General features: G+C 46.3%; 1 long non-coding RNA gene across 2 annotated transcripts in view; it reads left to right on the top strand.

The window, feature by feature from the left end:
* The first annotated feature begins 1,334 nt into the window (after nt 1-1,334).
* LOC130585286 (uncharacterized) overlaps nt 1,335-20,720 on the top strand; it is a 30,687-nt gene continuing 11,301 nt past the window's right edge. Inside the window, exons 1-2 of one of the 2 annotated variants that reach the window (XR_008966582.1) lie at nt 1,335-2,565; nt 8,810-8,887. This is a non-coding gene — a long non-coding RNA (uncharacterized LOC130585286). Of the gene's footprint in view, nt 2,566-7,353; nt 8,888-20,720 lie in introns of those variants that run through there. The other variant, XR_008966581.1, reaches the window with a different exon arrangement.

The raw sequence follows: 20,720 nt of genomic DNA, 5'->3' as shown, positions 1-20,720 counted from the left end.
CATCTTTTTTGTCCTGGAAGATCTTGAACGTGTGTCTAGGGAGAAAAGACTTGGAGAGCCAGCACAGCACCTGAGAAGAAAATAATTATGTGCGGATGTGAGGYTGGAAGCTTTGCTGTGGATGGCAGGAGGAGGTGTGCTCTGAGGTTTCCAGCAATGAAATCAGGAGGTGGAGTTGCWTGTAAGGTTGGGAAAGGCCAGCAGAATATTTTCTTGGCCTAAGTTGGAATTGCAGGACTGGCAGTTTCATCACAGCCCAGCAGAGGAGCYCCTGTAAATAACAGCTGAGCAGGTGAACTGAGGGCAGCTGGGCTGGCTGACAGTGCCTCTGGTGGCCTTSCTATTGATCTGGAGATGGGCAGGAAGCAAATCCCTCATTACCCAGCTTTCCCTCCATTGGATTTTGCTCCAGCCTGGCTGTGAGCTCATCTTATTTCCCTTGATAATGTGTGTGCTGCCAGTGCAAAGCTCYCTGGAGATGGAGAACGTCAGGAGAAAAGGGATTCCTTACAGTGTCCTCTGATTGCTSAGCTCCTTTGCAGTGGCATTTTCTCTCCTGGGTCATAAATCCAGCCTTAACTGCCAACCTTTTATGGGAGGGATCTCTTGCAGAGGGATGGGCTGGTCTTTAAAAACAACAATGGGAAAGTTGTGGAATTGTGTCCTGGGTAATCCTTTGGCTGGCTCCAACTTCTGAACCTCTAAGTTTCCCCTCTGCACTTTAATTTCCCTTTTTGAGATGGGACCCCTTAGGTTTGTTTTTAATGATTAATTGAGGGGTGTTGGGCAAGGTGTTTACTCAGAGCAGTTTGCACCCTAGGCATAGGGTGAACCTGTTTACTGGGAACAGAGTTTTGCTCTTTTTCTCTCTCCTTTTTGTTTATTTTAGAGCTGTGCTGCTTTTGGTGGCAGCTAAACCTATGTGTGTACAGGATTCTGGGTATTTGGAGAGAGCTYTCATATCACTCACCCACTGATATTCTTATTTTTTCAATAACTTTTAAACAAAATATACCTCAACCTGGAAGCAGCTTTGCTTGAGAACCGTGTCTGCCATCTCAAAATTTGCTTTTTGAATTTTCCTCTCCCTCCTCATTTTCCTTTCCCTGAAATATTTTGATGGCCCAACAGAACAAGTGTCATTTGGGTGGGTTGGATATTTGTTTGTTGTTGTTTTGTATTCCTCTGTGTGGGTGTTTGTTTTATTTTTTTATTTCCCCCTGGAAGTGGCTCACAGATCTTCCCAGAGCCTTCTGTTATTCAGGCTGAGCAACCCTAGCTCTTCCAGTCTGTCTTTCTAGGAGAGGAGCAAACAAGAACAGGGAGACAGACCAGTGCCCAAAAGGGCTCCACAGAGCTGGAGAGGGACTTTGGACAAGGGTCTGGGGAAACAGGACAAGGGGGAATGGCTTCCCACTGCCAGAGGGCAGGAATAGATGGGATATTGGGAAGGAATTGTTCCCTGGGAGGGTGGGGAGGCCCTGGCCCGGGRTGCCCAGAGAAGCTGTGACCGAAAAGGTGTTTTAAGGCAGGGTGGGCCAAACTCTTTCATCATTTGCAATCTGAAGCATTGCTCTCATGGCACAATAGATTTAATTAAGGAGTTTGTTTAGCGTTGGAGGGGATTTATGGCAGGTGCGTCAAGTTCAAGTTGACAAAAGGGSCCAATAAACAGAAATGAATCATGAATTAATTATGTATGAGATTTGCTTTTGTAGCAGTGTTTTATCAAAATCAGTGAGGCCCTCAGAGMAATGAACAAAATAAATTGGAGGCTGGTAGAAACTGAGGCTTTGTTCTGCTCACACTGTGTCTTAGGCATAGGTCCTTTGTATCAGACAGAGTGTAGGGGAAAAAAAAGATGGAAAAAATGGCAATAAAATAACATAACCACTTCTAGTGTATCAAAAAAATGAACCCCAAAGTGGAATTGTTTCCAAGGAATATCAGAGGAAATAGGAGGGAGAAGTGTTGCACTGAAGGGAGACTTCCCAGAGGAGGGTGATGCACACCTGAGTCTGAAATATCCAAGAACACTTTGCCATGGATCCCTTCTCCTGTGTCAGATGGGTGCTGGAAGACACYGCCCATTCCAAGCCAATGCATGGAGAAACTTGGCCTGGTTTGGATTTGGAAACTCAGAGCTGGGACAGAATAATCCAGTTTGGACTCTGTGTTTGCCTTTGAAACCAAAACCAAAGACCCTGGGGTCCTGGCAGCCAATGTACCCCTGTGTTGTCGCAGGTCTTGTCCTCCAGGTTCCCAGGAGTTTGCTCCACAGTCTGTGGCAGACAGCGGTGAGATCATGGACTTTGTGGCCTTGCCAAGGTCACTCAGGTCCCTGCAACAGGATGCATTTGCCCCGGGGGAAGGCAATCCATCAGAGCTGCCTCCTCCCCACCCCGTGTTTTGTCTGCTTTGCTGATGGATTAGTCCTGTAACGGGCTGTAGCCTGGCGCAAGGGAAGCTTCTTGTATTCAGCTTGCTTCCTGACTTTCAGTCCAAATTTCAGTCTTTTTGCTAAACAGGTTGGATTTTCTGGCAAATTCGCAGAGGTTGCAGAGGGTGAGTATCTTGACAGATCTGGAAACCGTTTTCCCATGTTAAAGAGTGAGTTTTGTTCCTTGTTTATTCAGGGAGAGTTCAGCGCTGCATGTTAAGTGGCTGCTGTATAGCCWCGGTTTGTCACTAGGGGTCAGGAAAATGCTGGAAAACTGGGGATGTCCCTGAAACCGCAGCCTCTTGCAGGAGGGCTCAGGATGAGGGATCTCAGGAACCCGCCTAATCCCGAAAACCAGGAGCGCTTCCTGGCACTGCCAGCTCTGCCAAAGTGTGGCTGTGCTTGGCAAAGCAAGTCTTCAGCTGCACCTTCGGGATCGAATTGTTTGCTGTGAGAAACATCTCCAGGTCCTTCGGTGTGTTCCAAAACATCGGTGCCGCTGCTGGGACAGGCTTGCATTGAGGATGTCTCTCCAGCCAGATTGCTGGAGATCATGGAGTTGTTTGGGTTGGAAAGAACCTTAAAGGCCATCAGTCCCWCCCCYTGCCTTGGGCAGGGACACCTTCCACTGTCCCAGGTTACTCCAAGMCCCATCCAASCTGGCCTGGGACACTTGCAGGGATGGGGCAGACACAGCTTCTCTGGGCAACCTSTTCTAGTGCTTCTCTACATTCACAGGGAAGAATTTCTTCCCAWTATCTCAYCTAAATCTCTCCCCSRTTAGTTTAAAACCATTCTCCTTTGTCCTGTCACTTTAGYTCCTGATGMRGAGAYCCTGTCTAGCTTGTAGATCGCCATTGCAACAGGCCCAACTAAAAGATTGTCCACATAGAATTTGGCTGCCATTGCTGTTTTCAGATCCTGGAAGTCCTAGGGTTTTATTCCCTACTTTGCAATTGCAGGAAAAAAAGCAGTAAGGGGACAGGAGAGGGGACCCTGGGTGTGGATGTAACAGTGCAGTCTGCCTGTACAAACGTTTTATTGGGCAGGATTAGAGAAGGTGGGGAAGCTTTTGGGCAAAAAACCCTCTGAGCAGAATCAGAAACATTAGGCTACAAAGCCAGGGGAGAACAGTTGCTCAGAGATTAGTAAGGTATTTAATTCCTGGGGATGGCTAGAAGGAAGGAGCCACTGCAACATGCAGGAGATGGTGAGAAGAGTGATTGCCTTGGAGGCAGGCAGCTTATGGGCTGAGGTGCTAGAGGGGACAGTGGCTGACTCCAGGATCTTTGCAGTGAGGTAGAGTAGTGAATTTTATTTCTTAAATCTGCCTTTGGACAGTAGTAGCATTTTTTTTTTTCTCTCTGATCAGGGCTGAGAGAGCAGAGTGGGGTATTTTTTTTTTTGGTGAGAAATGGTCTCTTGCTAGCTGCGGGTTGTGCCTGTCTCTCACAGTTTGTGTGTGGGAGTGTTCTCGGGTGCTTAGCTTCATCTCCAGCTCTCCCAGGAGGGTGGCAGGTGAGCTGGGGACATGTGGAAACTCACTGCTGGAAGCATGGGATGGTATCCAGGCATGGAGCATGTTGTTCAGGGAGGTGCTGGAGATATGTTGTCAAATTTTTCATTTTTGTTAGTGCAGAAGATGCTATGGAAACTCATGATATTCATGTCAGGTGCAGTGCTGATTTTTTTTCCCTTGTTAGCATTAAACATACTCTTTTGATGAGGTTACTCTCTTATTTACATTACCACCTCTTTTCCTCCCCAGCCTAATGAGCTTTGTGCTGCTTCTCACAAACTGAATTTGTCTGCTCTGCTTGTTTTTGCYATTAGTGGGAAGGACCACTGGACCATGCTGTCTGCACTGTTTGTTCAAAGCAGGATCAGAATTAATGGGAAAATTGTGTACGTGGCAATCTGAAGAACCCAAAATGCCACTATGCCTCACCCACCGGGGGCAGCAGATGAGATAATGGAGCAGCTCGCTTCAAAGTATGGGGACAAAGAATTCCTGAGGAGGGCAGAGATGAAACGCTACAAAGTGTCATTGATTCACAGCCTGGGCTGGGAAGTTTRTGGATGTGCTACAGCAAAATGGAGCTCTGTGTGATTGCAGCCGGCCCCTGCAACAGCTGTGTCTTGCTTGGAAGGGTTTGGGGCTCAAAAGGAGGGASCTGTCAGGACATGTCACTCCTGCTGGCTTGTTTCAGCTCTTAGACTTCTACAGACATCCCTCTGAAGTGCTGTTGAAGGTTGTCTGAGTAGCGCCTTGGATTCATCTTGGAAATTACTGCTCAGTGTTTACGACCTTGCAAAGCCAAAATGTTGGAGCTGGGGGACAGAAAGGAGAAAAGGGGGGGTAGTTGTTTCTGACCCAGAGCAGAAAATCACTGGTGCTGTGAGCTCCTGGGGGACATTGCTTAGTGGCACCAGCTGTCCTGTGTTATCATCTCAGACCTAATGTCCTGTGGCAAGAGAGCTTTCACTGGCAATTGCTGCTGCTGCCTGCTCGAGGCACCCTAGGGAGTGAAGATGTTGGTGACAGTGCTGTAGTGCTGGGAAGAARGACTGTGCTGGGAAAGAGATCTGACTAATTTTCTGGAGGGGTCTGGGTTTAGATTAGATGGTAGGAAGAGTTAGATGAGTTATTAGGAAGAAATTGTTCCCTGTGAGGCTGGTGAGACCCTGGCACGGGTTGTCCAGAGAAGCTGCCCCATTCCTAGAGGTGTCCCAGGCCAGGGTGAATGGGCCTTGGAGCAACCTGGGAAAGTGGAAGGTGTCCCTGCCTGTGGCTGGAGTTTGGAACTGGATGGTCTTTAAAGTCCTTTTCAACCAAAACCATTTGGGGGTTTTGTGTACTGCAGGATTTCTGTCAGCCATGAGTCYCTCCCTCAGAAGATCCTTGTCCTCATGCTGGTCACAGAGAGGAGAGGAGCTGAAGCATGTCCCACAGGGGCAGGCAGTGTTTGTTCATGGGATGGGAGGGTGTGATGGGGAATCCGCCTATGATGTATTATCGGGTTAGAGGGAGCTCATCAATGGCTRCTTTCCCCTCCTCAGCCACCTGCCTGCAAAGGGAAAAAGGAACAGACCCCGTGGCCAAGGGCAGAAGAAGAGGGAGAACAAAACAGGAACTTTTCTCCCTGAATTCCTATTTCCATTGTGATAACAAAAAGGATGAACAGCTCAGGACAAATGGTATTGCCTACTATGGCAGCGAACACTAAAGCCAGCAGGATCKAACTGCAGCCTTTGGGCAGCAGCAGCATCACTCAGCCAAGGGGAGGGTTTTGCTCCAGGTATTGATCAGCAGTTTACAACAAACACCCAGCATGGCAATAAATACAGGTTCTGTGGTGGTGCTGCAGCCCGGAGCCTGAGGCCAGAGGAGCTCTGYGATCACTCAGCTGTCTCTTGTGATGCACAGTGGAGCAGGAGAGGCTGATTCACTCCTGGTGACCGCAGCTGCTCTGCCGCCTGAAGCAGGTAACTGGCAGATGCCTTAAATCAGCCCAAAGGAACTCCTCATGCCACAGCTCCTCGGGGAATTCASTCTTGCTTTGGTGGGCAAATTCAGCATAGGGCAGGAGGGAGAACTGTGCTGTTTAAAAGCATTTACAGGTTTGGGCACCCTCCTGGTGGCACTGCAGCTCTGCAGTGCACAGATGTGGCTGTTGGAGGGGGAAGGAGTGAGAACTCACCTGGTGCGTCTTACCCACCTCATSTCCACAGCAAAATTTGGGATCTGAATTGTTGTGTCTGGAGCTTAGGTGTGGATTGCAGCATYAGGCTCCCATTTTGATTAGTGGTGCATAGCTTTCATCAGTTAATTAATGATGTAAAATACCTGCACTGTGGGCTACCAGTGAGAATCTGACTCTAGGTGCTGCAGTTCTGGGTCATGTTTTGGGTGCAGTTCATTACCAGGAGGGAGGAGTTGGGGAGAAGTTTTTTTGTTGTCTTTGTGGTACCATCTTCTGATGAAATTTGAGAAACAACCTGAGACATACTCCTGGTTTAGTTTAAGGGACTYTAGATTGGCTTTTATTTCACTTGCTTCCATTTAAACTGCTGGCAGATTTAGTGCATGGAATTGTGTTTTTTCCTTCCAGAGCTTAAGAAAGGGTATTTTAGATCTTGTGGAAAGCCAGCAAAATGGGGAAGAGGCCAGGATCTTTCCCCTCTTTGCCCTGTTCCTCTGTCATCACTGGCAGTAAGCATGGTGCAAAACCCACCTATCTTATTTTCCAAACCTCTGCAGCCAGTGATCAAGTCTGCCATATCAACAAAAAGCATGAAGACCTTTGCTTTCTGCTGAGGCAGAACAATAATTTGTGGCTCAGGCATGACTGAAATGTTAGATGCCAAAATTATGACCACTCTGTCAMATTGGCTGGACAATTTTTACTCCTAAACCTTCCACCAAGATGATTTTCAGTGCTTAGAAATTAGTCTTACTCTGCAGAGCTGTCAGTGTCTCCCAGCTGTGTCAGTGTGTGCTCTAACAAATGTGTGTATATGTGATACAGCTATTTCATCATCATTCCCTGCACTCCTCCAGACACCTGGGAAGCTTATCATAAGTGCAGCTCTCCTCTCCCAGGGGTCACTTTTGTTAATTCRTTTTTTGGGTTGTTTTCCAGTAGCGTAGAAAACTTCTATAACAAGCTGCTTGTTGTGGGTTTTTGGTTTTTTGTTCCTAAGGTGTGTAGGCACACAGGGAGAGAGATTTTGTGTTCTTGAGTAGGATTATGCTTCAAATGGATGGGGGGGAGGTTTCATTTGTAGAGGCAGGAAACTGAACAGAGGAGAAATGGAGACCTCAAAGAGTTTACGACTCAATTCTCAGTAAAAGATTATATCCTCAAGAGGTAGAAAGTTGTTGCAGAGGGGGGCTCTGCTGAGTTCACATCTGAAAGGGTGCAGATCCCCTTGCAGAAAGGGAACAGCAGATCCTTTGGGAAAAGGAGCATCCGTCTGCTGATCTCTTCCAGCAACGACCCACAGCCATGATCAGGGTCACCTCTACCCCCACTGGTCCTCCCTGAGGACTCCTGGCCCTGCAACAACACATCCCTTCCTGGCAGGGGGTGAGGGATGCAAAAAATCCATCTGGAAGAGGTTTTTGCCTTTGTTACTTGTAATGAAGGTGAGCTGTAAGCCCACAGTTGCCTCATCCTTTTGGCCATGCTTCCCAACTGATTTGGGTTCTATTATTAGTAGCTGATGTGCTGGTGGAGTCACTCTCCTCCTAACTCTGCTAATTAATCAACGTGCCCYGTGACAGCTCCTGGCCATTAAATAATATTCATTAGTATCCAGACCCCAACAGTATGGATGAACCCATCTATCTTCATTAGCTCTTGGATTTCAACATCAGGAGCAGGAGCCAAAAGGGACAGTAAAAGGGCACTTTTCATCCTTATCCCAGTGAAAACTGACCTTGATGATTTTCTGCCTGTTGTGTGTTGGTCAGAGGAGAAGATGGGTAGTAGTTTCAGCTCCTCTCCTAATCCCAGGTGATTATTCTTTAGGAAAAAGGAGACAGGGTGCTCTTTAAAGGTGGTAAATAATATGATTATCTTCATTTTGTAAGAAATAAGAGAATGTCTCTTGGGTCATGAGGGAAAGTGAAGCTCAACGTATATCAATGCCCGAATTACCTTCCTTCTCCTAACAATTAACTTGGCCAGTGGTGAAAGCACTTCTGCACACAGGTAACCCTAAATTTGCCCAACCTGTATGCACAGCTCAAAACCAGGAAGGAGGAGYTACACTTCTTGTTAACATTTCCCAATGCAGCCAAACATCTGGTGTTTTCCTGGGAAGCCACAGCTGCATGCTCACCCTTGCTCCCCAAAATGAGAGGGTATGGCTGTCCTTGCTCATCCCTGAGGTTATTTCCTGAATGTTCCTGCAACGTGGCAAATACTCAGTCATGTTGGGAAGTGGTGTCATTTCCTTCCTGCCAGGTGAGTCTGCCCCAAAGCAATTCCTCCTTTTGTCAGATTAATATGATCTAGGTTGGAGAGCCAAGAGGACTCAGAGAGGCCTCCTGAGATGTTGAAGTTTGTCCCCTGCTCTTGGGTTATACAATACGATCCTCTGGTCCCCCATGGATGTCCTGGGGGTGGTGGATTTGTCCTCTGTTAGCAATCCCATGGATGACCCAGGGAGGGACTGTGCAGTGGACAATTTCCCAATGTCTCTCAGACCTTTTGGGCCTTGCTCCCCACAGAAATGTGGGTTTTGGAGATGAACAAGAGATGACATTTTTGCTCCTCAGTCTGCTGTACTCAGGCTTTTGTGGTTTKCTCTCTCATTTTCCTGTAGTGTTCCTGGAATTAATTTTGTTCCCTCCTCCTGCAGATCTTCACTTGGATCCACCTCTGTTGATATGGGTCTGCTGAGAAGATGAAAATCAGTCATTTGCCTGGAGCCACCACTGTAAGTTATTTATACAGTGATTAGTTAAAGCTTCAGATATTTAATGCAACCTTTAAATCACATAYCCACCAACAGCAATTGGTCATATAAAACTTCATTGAGTGGTATCTATCACTTACTGTTTTTCTCAATATGTGCATATATTTAATCTTCCACAGGCCACTTGCTGATATTTTCTGCTGAGGAACCAGTAAATTGAGGGGCTTCATAATGTGTTTTGTTGCATGGCTCTGAGTGAATCACTTGTAAAGGGAGCATGGAATATAAAAATTCATCTTGCAAGGAAGTTGCCCTGTTGGATGAATCCTATCTCTATGTTAAAACAGGCTCAAACCTTAAAATTWAATGCATTTGCRCAAGAKGAGTAGTTAGTAAAGGYACTTCCAGCCAGCCAGCTTCGAATSTTCAACCCGGTTAGTTTTGCTTCWGCTTTTTCCTTCTTYTGCCTCRGATTGTGGGACAACACCTGCTTWGTGGCAGGGAYTCAACTGTAAACACTTGAATTCARWGRTATGGTCAAAATTTAATGGTTTTAAATTGGCTCAGGAGAGCCAAGTTCTTAAGCTTAACAGAGGAAATGGAACTTGAAAGAAACATGGGTAGAAATGTAAAGCTGAAGTCTAACAAACTTCATTTTTGAAAGAAATGGGAATTAAAATAAATGAGACACGATTATACCTGCATCTAATAGCAAGAGAATATTCCAGCTGTGGAAGCTGGGCTGAGCCCAAAGCAGTACAGGCCGTTGAAGGTGAAGCATTTGGGCACCTTATCTCACCCACTGTGGTCAAGAGAGACMGCTTGAATGAGTCTCAAGGGGTGTTCCAGACCCTGGGTGTGCTGAACTGCCCTGCCAGGGTGTGTCCATGACCTCAGCTGGACAGTGGCTGGCACTGGGAGCAAGGAGCCTGGCAGTGGGTAGGTTCAGTGCCAACCTACAGACTCAAGTGCTTCTGTGCCTGTCTCRTCTTCAACTTGGATTTGGGATTTCTCTCATCCTGGAGGCAAATCTGCCACTCATTTCTGTGGCAAATCAACTTCAGGCAGAGTCAGCTGCTGCTGTTGCTACAGTGAAAGGCCTCAGTCTTAGCCTATGCTGTAATTAGGTCATTAATTAAACACTCTCTGAATATTTCCTCACCATCTTTTTTGAAATAAGGATGGAGCCAGAGTTCCCTYTGGCTGAACTGTACTTAGTGGGGCTGAGTGACAGAGTGTGGCAGGTAAAGGTGATGGAGAGTCCTTCCTGTGCCTTCCCACACAGCTGTGAGTACTTCACTCCAAGTCTCATTATAAATAGGGGCTTGACCTCTTTTCAGCTGCAGTTAAAAGCAGTGTAGCCCCTTCCCAGCATTGCTGGGCATGAGGAAAAGGGGAAAACACATCCMTGGACTTCAGAGGACCTTTTCCAASWGAGAGTGAGCTTCTGCTGTATCTGAAGTTCAGAGGCAAAGACTGTCTCAATACACAGTGTTTAACTTTGTCCAATTCCTTTCCCATTTTCTGCAGTGATAAAACTCCTATTGCTCTTTCATCTCTCCCCTTTTTTTCCCAAGTAGGTTCTGTGAAAGCAGTGTTTGGGGGCAGTAAATCACAAAATGGAAGCCTGCGTTCATAAAATGCTTTATGCCTCCCTCCATCAATATTTCAACGTGCAACACAGACGCCAACATTTCATTTTAATTACRCCGCAAATTTCCTGGCCGAGGGAGAAAGCTGAACTCTGCAAAGCAGCCCAACTCCGTCCCCATCCCCTCCTTGCCRTGGGATCCCCGCAACATCCAATTATCCACAGGTTTTGTTCATCTGAGTCATGGGGCTGTGTGCATGCCCGGTGCACGGGAGGAAGGCTTCCAGCTGGGCTGAGACTGGCCTGGCTCCTTTCCTTGCCCTGGGGTGAGAGGAGCTCTTGGATGTGTCTGTGGGAGCTGGCGCGTTGCCTGGAGCCCTCCAGCGGGGAGGAAAGGTGATCCAGCACAAACAGAAGGTTTGGGAAGATAGGCTCTGACTGTGATTAGGGGCAAGGAAGGGCTTCCCTGCTACAGCAAGTGGTGTCACGTTGTTTAAATTGTCTCCTTCTTAAGTCTCAAGGACTGTTGCCGTTTGCAGAAGAGCTGAACATAATTGAGATGTTCGAGTCACTGAATGACTCTGGCAAGTCACCCCGTGCCCTCTTGTAGCCCTTTTTGAGAGGATTAAGAGATGGTCACCTGCAACTGAGTGGCAACACAGGAATCAATAGTTGTTCGCTCAGTTATTGTGCAAAACTCCTTGCCAGAATCACAGAGAGTTTGGGTTGAAAGGGACCTTAAAGCTCATCTTTTTCCAATCCCCTGCCACAGGCAAGGACACCTTCCACTAGACCAGGTTAATCCAAGCCCTGTCCATCCTGGCCTTGAGCACTTCCAGGGATGGGGCAGCCACAGCTTCTCTGTGCCAGAGCTTCTCCACCATATGAATAAAGAATTTCTCCTAATATCTTATCTAACCCTCCCCCTGTCAGTTTAAAACAATTGCCCCTTGTCCTGTCGCTATCAGTTCATATAAAAAGTCACTCTCCTTCCTTTTTATACTTCCCCATTTCWGTGCTGGAAGGGGCTCTTGGGTCTCCCTGGAGTCTTCTCCAGACTCAAGAACCCCGTGTCTCCCAGCCTGTCTTCGGGGCAGAGGTGCTTCAGCCCTCAGAACCTCTTTATGGCTGCTACGGCTGAGTCCCTGCCAAAAAATCCACTGCAGATGTTCTCAACACACAGCACTCACAGATATGTGAGGCAGCATAAAAATCCACACGACAAAATGTGGATGGAAACAGGGAGAYCCCTAAAGGAAAGGAACTATGTCCCTCGTGGTGGTGCTGTTCCATCATTGTCAATTAGCAGGAGTGTTAAATCTGTAGCAGGCGGTGGGGGTGTGACTGGAGAGAGGGCACCAAATGGGATGGTTTATCAGTGTAATTCAACATGACAATTCCTGTGCTGTATCGTGAAGAGGGTGGGAAAGGTGGGGAGAGGGAGCAGCACCTGTGACACACACAAATGCTAACTGGAAGTGAAAAAGGCATTCATTCCTTGTTAGCACATCCAGACGTGAGCAAACTGATTTATGTAACTTCCCAAAGCCTGGCTGCTGCTGCTGYCCGCAGAACCCTTCTGAAAACACACATCCAAATTAAGATGCCACGCGGCAGATAAATKGCTCCATGTGGAAACTTTGTTTGCAAAGTCGACGTTTTTGCAACAGCCTTATTTAAAGCCCTTAAAAAAACCCCRAACGCGCTGTGTGGAGAAACAAGTATCTGTGTGGTACTGGTACCAAGAGATGCTTTTGGGGCAACAGTGTCAGAGAAAACCGAAAGTCACAGCAGCCCAGGCTTTCATGGACAAGAGTTTGGCATCTTTGGATACGGTTTCACTAAAATAATTAGTCCAGGCAGCACCAAAGAAATGATTTAACAAATGAATCACCTGCCTGAGCCCAGCAATTTGGGATTCTCTAATTGAGGGCTACACGTTTTGAGCTGAGAGGAGGAATGTGGGATGTGTTATGCTTCACCCAACATCTTAATGCAGCATTTCCTCTGTGAGGGAAGGTGTGAGGAGTGAAGTTAAAGCTGTGATCCTTGTTTTTTTCTTTCTTCCTAGGACTAGTGATTCCCTTTTACTCAGAGCTACAGCAGACTTGCAGAGAGGAGCTCTCAGATCATGTTATCCACAGGATAATGGGAATTTCCCTACTCTGTATGTGTACACAGTGCTCAAACCACGTTAGGGCAAGAATAGCTGCTAATTTGGAGAGCCTCTCCTAGGATCTCCTTGAATTTCCTCTAAAAGAGGTTTCCAGGAATCCTCTTTTAGAAAAATTAATCTGGTTGGAGGTGAGGGCGAGGTAAGGGCAAGGCAGAGGGCCCTGAAAGAAGGTTGATTTGCAGGAAAACTATAATAGCTCAAAAGGTAAGTCTTCATCTGCCTGTAGAGGGTCACAAGGGCTGGGAGCTGGTAGAAGRCTGTGCCATGGGATCAGAGTTAGGGGCAGCACCAAAAAGCATTTCTGAAGAGGTGGGAACTGTAGTCCTGGTTGTTAGCRAGGAATATTGCCTTGTGGTCTTGAGACAACACAGACTATCCTAACAACCAGTGGTCTTGAACGGGAGAAGTTAAGAGCTGGAATTTATCTCTCCTCACAGGAAATGAGTGCTGGCAGGTTTGGGTTGATCTGGAGGAGAAAAGTGTCTGGATGGGCAGAGTTGTTTGCTAGGTGAATTTGCCACCCTGCATGGTGCAGCAGTTGCTGTAAGTCAGTCCTAAAGAACCTGTGGCTGATGAATGTGGCCTGTACGTGGATTTTTGGGGTGAGACCTTTTGGCCCTGAACAACTGGACCGTTAGTGAGGAGAAAAGGAAAAATGGCAGTGCTGTCTGAGTGCCTGCTCCCAAATACACACGGACACAGAAATAAGCAGAGAGGATCTGCTTACAYGGTTCTGAGTTTGCTATCCTTGGATCCTGTTTGAATACACTCTGTCCCTGAGTTGTTTTGCATTTCACCAGGGAGTCTTTTGTCTAAAGGGCATCGCTGCTAYAGCAGAGTGGAGCTGTCCCTGCCCCTGCTTTCTCCAGTGGATATCACATTTCATTACCCTGATGAGCCTGAGCGAGTTCTGCCGCTTGTGTTAATTTGCCCACAAGCCAGCCTGTGTCACGTCCTCAAGAAGTCGGTGACATTTTCCAGCCTCCCCCATCCCTCCCGGTTCCGAAACCTCGAATAATAATCACAGCCTTGTCCCTTTTCCTATGTCTTGCTTCTGAAGTGGAGGGGCTGAGCCACCCCTTGCTCTGCATTCGGACACTGCCAGCCCTGGGCTGTGTAACTGTGGGAAGCATCACCCTCTCAGGGCTCTGTGTGCTGTCCAGGGGGGCTGCCAGGGCGAGCAGAGCTGGGTGATTTGCACAGCCTCAATTTTGGCAGTTTGGAGCACACCAGTGTAGCAGAATGAGGTGGCTGGTCTGGCATTGTCCTATCCTTTGGGATGATGTGGGTGGAGGAGTAGAGTGCTCCTATGCACCTTTTTTCCCTCCCCAAATCATGGGTGCATCCCAAAGGAAAAGGCTCCTATGCAYTTAATGCCTTCATACCCTTTTTCTCTTCCTAAGTCATAGGTGCATCCCAAAGGAAAGGGCTACATCATGTCAGATAGCAAATGTTTTAATCCCAGGATCTGAATGCTCCCATTTCCTCCACACCTTTCCTGTGGGGCACTCGGAAGGATTTAAATTTAGAGGCATGGGGGCAGGTGAGGAGTAAACTACTTRTGTTCCCATGGTGCTGCTCCTTCGCCACAGCTCCAGTTTGATCTGTATTTTGGACAATGTTGATAGTACAGAAGARTTCCCAAATGTTTGTGTCCGGAAATGTGAAGTGAGGTGGTCAGGCACTGAACAGGCCCCAAACCTGCCAGAGTTCAAGGAGCATTTCAACAGTGCTCTCAGGCACAGGGTAAGATTATTGGGGTGTCCTGTTCAGATCCAGGAGTTGGATTTGATAATCCTTGTGGGTCCCTTCCAACTCTGGATATTCTATGATTCTCTGAGGTGTGCTTCTGAATTTATCACAGCAAGTATTATTGCATATTCTTTYTACTTTAAATAATGACACTTCTGCTTTACTTAATGATATGTGATGATAATTTTGCTGTTCTACAAGCCTGAAGCTGAGCCATTGAAAAATGATCAGTCTACCCTTAAGGATGGGTATTAATTTCTCAAAAAGTCAAACAAGACTCTAACAGGACAGAGAAAATTAGGTACTGATTGTTGGTATTTTTGAGAGAGATGAAGGGGCACTCTTCCAAAATACTTCTGTGCTTATGTCCCTCATCCAAGTATCCCAAAAAGGCAGTTCAACACTGCAAGGCTGCAGCTGTTCCTCCTGCTCTCCACTGGTTATTAGGTCTTTGGGCTAGTCTCAACTTTCCAAATTCAGGTTTTTGAGAGGAAAGGTGGATGCACATTGGCCCTTAAACACCACTCTGGAGGCGCTGAGAAGCTTTGTATGGAGCACATGTGGACAAGAGTACTTCCATGAGAAGAACTGACTGAAAGAGAGCTTCAGGATGAGYGTGTGAAGGGGCCTTTGAATGGGTTTGGCTGTAACACAAAGCTGCTCCTGGAGAGCYCTTTGGCAGAAGGAAAGAGGCTCTCGCCAAGAATTAGTTGTGTGTGGCATCAAAAAATGAGGGCTCTGGGATTGGAGTAAGTGGATCTTATTGTAAATGGATCAAAGRGATCCAGCTACAGAAACTAGAGCAGGAGATAATGGCAGGGAAGAGTCATTGCTAATGAAACATGAATCTCTGAGTACTTAGAATGTGGTGAAGAACGTCTGGGAGCTTCCCTCAGCCCTAAATAACGTGGATAGTGAGGCGGCCAGAGGTGCATCTACCCAGATGGAACTGGTAAGGGAGATGTCAGCACAGCTGGAAGCTGCAATGGATGCCCAGAAAAAAGGCTGGAATCTGCACCAGGTGTGACCAGGTGGACCTGTGGTGGGAGGTGRCCRAAGYACAGGGACARTTAACAGGCTGTGAAATGTTACAGRGACCSAAACACACAGARACACRGGGCTKTGGAGCCACCCACCAACAGYGGATCTCACCGGCATTTTGGATGCTGCTGATCCACAAAAACAGGGCTCCAGTTTGTGCAGAGAAGCTACGCTGTGAAAAGTCAGTGACCACAAAGGAGGCAGAAGAGTCCRGCAACTTTGTTCTAATAAAGGGAGAGAGTCCACTGGGCCATACCCCACGTGTGGTTTCTCTCTCTCAGCTTTGGAGGGCGTAGCCTTCTTTAATCCTAAACTCCCGATCATGTTTCCCTCTTCCTTTCCCATCGGCTGAGGTACTGGCAAGGTACAGCCTTSCTGAGCTGCCCATGACACATTCACTCCCTTGGACACGTCATTTTCTCCCAAAGTTTCGAAGTTCGGGCACTCTGGCTTCTGCRGRTCTGCCCGATATTCAGACTGCAATYGGCTTGTGYGGACCCATTTCTCCCATTACCCTAAAGTTCAGGAGTCAGACTGTCTGGCTTCTGTAAYGCACCCATGTGGCTTGGAGTTTATAGTGATATTAAGACACATTTGGATGACATCAACACCCATTTCTCCTAAAGATCCCCATCCATCGAGCAGTGTGTAAAGACATCAGCACCCATCTTTCAGATTCAACCTCCACCCTCCAGGCCAAAAGCAGGTGCGATGCTTTAAAGGCTTTAGATGTGCACAAGCAAAGCCAGCCAAGGGGAAGCTGGGGAGGATATTTAGGGTGTCCTGAGCTCAGCCACTTGCTGAGGTGTCTGCCTTTCCCTCCAGGAGCCTGCAATCCCAACCTCAGCCCTTGACCAGCTGCTTCACCTCCAGGGTCATTGGCATTTCTTCCTAGAACAAGCAAGGATCTACCTCAGCCTGAGCGGAGGCAGATGAMCATCTTCAAAATGCTCCCAGCCTGGCCAGAAGCTGCTGTGGTGATTTCTAGTCCAAAGGGATTTTTGTTTTCCCCTGGCATCCCTCTGAGACATTTTCCTTTGCCCTGCAAGGCTTTCTCCCTGTGTTGAGTCACACTCGAAGCAGCGCTTGTTAAATAAGTGCCGCTGAGCTTTGCTTTAAACAAACAAAGTTGATTTAACAGAGCTGTAGGACGAGCAGGTATCTGTGTTATTTAAGAGTATTGGCAGTCCGAAGGCCGAGTGCTGAAAGTGCTTCATTTTTWTTTCAACTCTTAATTGAAAATCAGCTGGTTTGTCTTGTCCCTGCTGCTGCTCCTTCCCTGCTCCCATCCCCTGGCGATGGCATAAGAGTTGTTAATGTGACACCCCTGCACAGTGTAGTAGCCAAAAAGTGGCACCGGGCCAGGCTTTCACTTGTGCTTTATTCGTTTAATTAACCAGGGGCTTGCAAATACTTCTCKGTCAGGCAGAAATGAGAGAATCTAATGTTTCCTGGGCTGGATCCTTACATCATGTTTAGGCACCTGGTGAAGGCACCAAGGTATAAACTTGGCTCCTGTGATTGACCTTGGCTGAATTCAATAATACCTCAGAGTCCCATTATTGCTGACCTTGTGTTTTGCTACCTTCTCATCTTTCTAATTTGTCTTTTCTTCCTGCCTTTGCAATAACAGTCAGAAGTGTTAAAAAATAAAAACCTCCTGCTGCCTCGTGGGAGAAAGCTCCTCTACTTGGAGTGATATTTTTTTTTTTTACTTCTCAGTATATTTCTTGTTTTTTTGTGTTTTTCTGGCATTTGTGCCCACAAACACTTGCATGTGTTTTAGAATTTACTGTGATACAAGAATAAACTTGTATGAGAATAGTTATTTAAGAGTTGTTTGGAGGTGACCTTGTAATTTTTTTCAAAAATAAGAATTTGTGTGATGGTGTGTCGAATACTGCCAGTCATGAAGATAATTTGGCATTTGTTCATACAAAAAGAAGTTCTTGCTCTGTGCTATTTTAGCAGATGGACTTGACTATGTTCTTGAGAAAAGCAGTGTTGAAACTGGGATGGCCACAAAGAAAAGTCCAGGTGCTGTCAGGGCTTATTTCCAGTGATTTGCTATTCTTTGTGGCTATTTTGTGTTTGGTTTTTTTTTTTTTTTTTTTTTTTTTTGGCATTGTTTTTTTTTTTTTTTTTTTTTTTTTTTTTTTGTTTTGTTTTGTTTTGTTTTGTTTTGTTTTTGTTGAACACCTCCAGGGATGGTCACTCCACCACCTCCCTGGGCAGCTCCTACGATTGTTTAACATCCCTTTTTTTTAACTGTGAAAAGTTCTTCCTGATGTCCAACCTGAACCTTCCCTGGCACACCCTGAGTCCAGATACCTCTTCTTTACTAGGAATTCTGAAGCAGAAATATGGACTCCAGGACCTAAGCAAGTGAAATGCTTTGAAAATACTTCGCTCATTCCAGCATTGGGAGCAATCTCTCTTTGTGACCCTTTCACCCAGAAACACCAGCAGCTGTAAAATTTGRTACAAACACATCCCTCTGGCCTTTTTTTTCTTTAATCTGGAGCATATTGAACTGTCCTGTTTACTCCCTGGTGTAATTTAAGTCGCTGATTGGAAGTGCAGGATCCTGAAGTGAGAATTGCTGGCTGCCCAAAACATTTTATCTTGGTGGAGTTTGAAGTCTGGTGGATTTGTTTGGGATCATCTTTAGAGAGAGATTTAATCTCTGCACTGAACTGTGCGGTGCATCAGAGGTTCCAGCCGTTTCTCTGGAACTTTGGGAAAAAGGTGCTTATGGATGGGGTGTTTATCTTTCATTAGGAGTGGGTTTAGCAAAGAATATATCAATACTGAGTTTTCTCACTGCAGGTCAAGAGGAAATTTACATGTATTTTTAGAAATACAGACAGCGAAACCACTAAATTAATTTGTCTTTGCTTTAATAAAAGYGCTTCTTGCCTTTAGAGAATGATAATGGCACTAGATTAATGTATCCAGGARTGCCATTGTGAGTGGCAGCTGGAGAATGAGAACTTGATGGGTTCTAAAATGAAAGAAAAATGTTTGCAATCAGTTTTGTGCTTCATTCTCCTCTTGCCCCGGCTACCTGAGATGTTCAATACATAATTCTACAATTATGTGGTGGTTTGGTTGGTTTTTTTTTGGTTTTTTTTTTTGTTGTTTTTTTTAAAGGAAAGGTATTATAAGTCTTCTGTAAGAAACTCTCAAGATGCTATTTTCATGCAAATAGCTTTGTGTGCTAAATTGAGGAACTTAAGAACCACAGAAAATACAGGAAATGTGGGCAGAATGCATTGGAAATGTAAAAGTTTCCCGGGAGTTGTCAACAGCTCTTTAACAAGTCTATAGTCTGCACCTTTCAGCAGCTCTTCTTTGTGATTGCTGGGGGAAAAAACCCCAACAATTACTGAACTGAAAAGATKGTAAGGAGCTTGTTGCACTGAGGAATACCTCTGGAGAGCGATAAAGCATTCCGAAGTTCACCTTTCTGGCTTTGACGAAAATCGAGACTRCAGCGAAGCCTCCCTTCTTTTCCTAGTTCCCACATTTAAAATAAGAGGATGCCCAAGTTTCCTGGTGGCTTTTCATTAAGGTTTCCCTGACACCTTCTAGGGCGCGTCCTTGTGCCTGCGCCTTTCCTTCTGCGGCAGCCGTAGCAAAAGAAACCCGAATTTCCCGGTGGAAGGATCGTTATCGCTCATATGGAAGATGAGTGTATAAGGCGTGATTCCCGAGGGCCAAACGCGCCTGGCGAGCATCCTCTTGAAATGGAGTGGGGTATGAATAAAGCCAGTGACTTTTCCCCACCGCAAAGATGAGTACTTTCTACTTCACTGCTGCGGATGATTAAGGAAAACAATTGCGCTCTGACAGCGTGCCTTGACATTTCCAAATGAAAAAGGAACGAGGAACAGATTCTGGGAGGCTTGCCATTGATGAGAATGGATTTCCCTGGATGGCAGCCTTTTTGAAACTCCGATTCTAATTTTTTTTTTTTTTTTTAATGCTGCCTAGAACAGGCAATCCTGTCACGAGGACGAGTGGTGGATCAGAGGAGTTCAGGGGGTAATGGGARGCACAAAGATGACTCTACACTCCACTCAGGAGCCCACTGAAAGGCAAACAAGAAAAATGCCTGAGTGAGTGAACACAAAGAGGGGAGGRGCAGCTGGGCTAATGCTGATAAATGAATATTTGACGTTTAAGTTCAACTTCCATTTGCTTGCAAATGAAAACTATTGTGTCAACACTGCAGGAGATGGGCCATGCATTTTTTTTATTTATCTTTTTTCCTCCCCAAAGGTTAATTCTTCTTCGATTTAAAAGGAAAAGAAAAAAAGTGAGAAGCAGTTGACTTTAAACGATAGGCAAACCCACAGAGAGCTTCCCTGAGCATCCACAACACAGCCCTGCTTCAGCATCTGCTAAGGGGGCTGGAGATGTCTGGGGTACCACGAGCTTGCCAGACAGGTTTCTTTTAGGAATTTTCTACTCTTTGTGATGCTGGCTTCCAGCCACAAGGTTAAAACCAGGATGTTTACAGCWGCATCTTTTTATAGGCAGCATGTGATAGGTAATTTTATGTGAAAAATCTATTTAGTCCCCTGATGGAAGAAGTAAACTTAGGTGAGGCTCGTTCTTCCGTGAATTCTTGGCGTGACATAAAAAAAGCCCCGTTGCATTTCTCCAAAATATTAGCTGTAAAACTTGTTCCTTGTTAAAGTTACAATCACAAGGTGTAATAAAGGGATTATTCAGGCATGCATTACCATGGAATGTTCATCTCCAGGCATTCGCTGGCATTTTGACTCTGTAGTAGCACCGTGCTTTGCCTGGTTAATCTTGTGGTGGCTGCTGGGGTAGAAAACTCAAACCCTTCTTTAAATAATGCATCCCTTCCCTGCTGTGCCTCTCCTCTGGTTTGAAGACAGTCMCCCTTTAAAGTTTAATCAGTAGTTTTATTGCTGCTCACAGGCAAAAGGTACCGATCCCAAAAAACCCTCAGGAAAATTGGGATGGGGAAGTTGAACTTGGTGGAATTGCACCTTCACCTCTGCTTGTGCTGGTTTTAATTAATCCTTCAAAGGGTGTGTGCTTTTTTGGGAGGGGTGAYCCCAGGAGGGTGACAGGAGTCTGTTCTGGAGAGAGGAGACAWCCCCACCTCCATCCACAGGAAACCAAGCTCTTGGTGAAGCTGTGCTGGAGCGGGGAACAGGGAGATCTTTGGATGTTTGGTTGGATTTCTCTCCCCAAGTGGCTCTCCCACAACTGTTTCTGTCCTTGCAAAAGGCCTTTCAGTTTTTTGTGATTTT

This window comes from Malurus melanocephalus, unplaced genomic scaffold, assembly GCF_030028575.1.
Source record: "Malurus melanocephalus ecotype Western Australia unplaced genomic scaffold, MMel_1.1 scaffold_858, whole genome shotgun sequence".
NCBI classification, from domain to species: domain Eukaryota; kingdom Metazoa; phylum Chordata; class Aves; order Passeriformes; family Maluridae; genus Malurus; species Malurus melanocephalus.
The sequence above is the reverse complement of the archived record's forward strand: the minus strand, read 5'-3'. Positions and strand labels throughout refer to the sequence as shown.